The sequence below is a fragment of the Nerophis ophidion genome, linkage group LG03 (genome assembly GCF_033978795.1).
Source record: "Nerophis ophidion isolate RoL-2023_Sa linkage group LG03, RoL_Noph_v1.0, whole genome shotgun sequence".
Taxonomy (NCBI): Eukaryota; Metazoa; Chordata; class Actinopteri; order Syngnathiformes; family Syngnathidae; genus Nerophis; species Nerophis ophidion.
Window position 1 is genome coordinate 18,370,781 of NC_084613.1, and position 2,958 is coordinate 18,373,738.

Below are 2,958 nucleotides of genomic sequence, written 5' to 3' on the forward strand. Positions count from 1 at the left end.
AGATAAAAAAAAAAGCCCTTTTATCAGGGATTCCTGGCAGAGGGGCAGAAAAAGATACAGTTACGTAAAAATACATGTCATATAAATGAAGAAAAACAATTATAATTCAAAAAACGTCATCTCAAGTGCTCTCAATCTGGACTCAAAAGCACTGATGGAAATTATATCAGTTATTTATTAGGTGCTTGAAAATTAGCACAGCACTGAGTTATATGACCCAATCCAAACAACCTTCCCTAGTCATGTTGTAGGTTAAAAATATATATCACCCAGCGCAAAAAGTCAACAAACACGGTGACACATTACGTAACCTGCTGTCAGGTTCAAACACTGATGACATTTATTAAAACAGACAAGAAGCAAGGAATCATGCACAGACAGAGTTAAATTTTGCTCAATTGAGTAAGGACATTATTTGGGCTGTACTCTAGTTACAGATCCAAACTTCGCTCTAAAGCAGGGGTCTCAAACTCAGTTTACCTGGGGGCCACTGGATGCAGAGTCTGGGTGAGGCTGGGCTGCGAGAAATGATTTCTTAAAAAAACATATTTTTAACTGTCTTTATTTGTATTTTTAACACAAAATAACATCAAAATATAAATGAACCAAATGAGAATTAAGTAATTTAAGGCCATGCAAATTAAAAAATTAAATAAAACAAATAATGGTTTGAATTGGTCCAGGTTATCGATGACTGTTATTACTGACCAACAGGTGTCCGATGTGACTGCAGCCAGGCATGTAAAAAAAAACCCTCGTCTCCACGGCAACGTTTCTGTCGCTTTCACTCATTTGCCGCTTTTCCACTAATGCAGAGGTAGGCAACCTAGAACGTTTTAAGAGCCATTTTGGCCCAAATTACAAAAATTGTCTCGCCATGGAGTTTACAGTTACGGTAGCCCAATTAGCCCCGAACGGGCTAACATCACGTCCGATTTGCCCAGCGACTTTCTGTCGAAATATCAGCGCTTGGGTCCGGTGCACCACAGTTTTGTATTGTCGCTCAGTCCAGCGGAGTGCTTCGGAAGCTACGGGACTGCTCGTCTCCTCGGCCTGGACTGTCTACAGCGGTGCCGGGGGAGGGAGGGAGAGAGAGACACACACACAGTGACAGAGAGAAAGAGAGAGCGAGAGAGTGAGCAGGTTGGCGAGCGAGTGCGGGCCTAGTGGAAAAGCAGCAAAACTTTTCCCTGCTTGCATCACGCAGGTGATGTCAATGTTCGGCCCTCCAGAGCCACATACAACACCGTGAGTGGTAGATTCCTTCAACTCGGCACATAACGCTGTCAAGCGCCATTCATATTGAACGTGCGGGCCGTACTAACATTAAACTTTCATATTAAGGTGGGGGCTGCAAAATAACGTCTTGCGGGCCGCACTTGGCCTGCGTGTCTGAGACACCTGCTCTAAAGTCTAGCCCATGTGCTTCCTCTATTTATTTGTGAGGTCCCTGGTTACATCAAAGAAGCTGTCGCTGAAAGAAGGGAGTAATCTTGACATTTCCAGTTAGACACAATACATGATTTTATAAGAAATCCAAATGTGTTGACATTGCTGATATCACCTTGTCTCTGCTCTGTCTGTGTCACGGACACTGATACTGATACGAGACTGGTTCGCAATCTTCTGGTTTGCCACCTTTGCACAGACAAAGAAAAACACCCCTTCAGCACAATTAATAATAACCACAGCAACAGCCCTTAAGCATAAGAGTCGTGTGATAATATATACATAACTATTCTAACACCTGTTCATTGAACTTGGTAAAAAATATAATATTTTCAATTATTTTTTTAATTATTTGTATTTATTTTTTTGCTGCAGCTGTTATATATTCTGTAATATTGTACATGGTCATTGGGATTTGTTATATATTGTAAATATTAGATAACAATATCATATCATATATCAGTATGTATTGTATACTGTATATATAATATGTAAATAACACATACAGTATATGTTATATTTTATATTGCTACTATGGTACATTCTTTTGTCCACTTTATATCTGCATTATCTTTTCCATCCTTTGTAACTGAGATACTCTGTGGAACAATTGCCCTTGGGGATCAATAAAGTTTGTCTAAGACTGTCATGTCTGTTCATGTTTTTGTTTAGTTATGTTCTGTTTTGCTTAAGACTCCATTGTTTCTCGTTTTTTCACTTCCTTGTTTGTCTTATTACCATGCCAACTCATTAGTTTTCACCTTGTCCTCATGTCACGCCCCTGTCCTCATGTCTCACACCTGTTTTCACTAATCACCACAGTATTATTTAAGCCTGTCTGTTTCTGTTGTTCATTCTGGCAACATCACCTCCTTCTTACGTCTACCACCTGCTACGCACCTTTCAATGATCCATGTCCCGTTCATGTTTTGTTCCAAGTAAGTTTTTCTCATTATTCATGCCACAGTGCAAGCGTTTTGTTTCGTGTTTATAGTTAATTGCCTTTGTGCTAGTCTTTTGTTTCATAGCCCAGTTTTTGTACCGCCATTGTGTGCGCCTTTTATTTGTTCCTGTTTTTAGTTATAGTGTAAATAAAAAATATGTACCTTCATTCACGCCTTGCTCGCGCCAACTGTCGATTGCCTTGGAAAAAAACAATCCACATCCAAGTCCAAGTCGTGACAAAGTCTACGTCTAAGTTTAAATCCATTGCAAAGGATGATGTTATATATTCTGTAATATTGTACATGGTCATTGGGATTTGTTATATATTGTAAATATTAGATAACAATATCATATCATATATCAGTATGTATTGTATACTGTATATATAATATGTAAATAACACATACAGTATATGTTATATTTTATATTGCTACTATGGTACATTCTTTTGTCCACTTTATATCTGCATTATCTTTTCCATCCTTTGTAACTGAGATACTCTGTGGAACAATTGCCCTTGGGGATCAATAAAGTTTGTCTAAGACTGTCATGTCTGTTCATGTT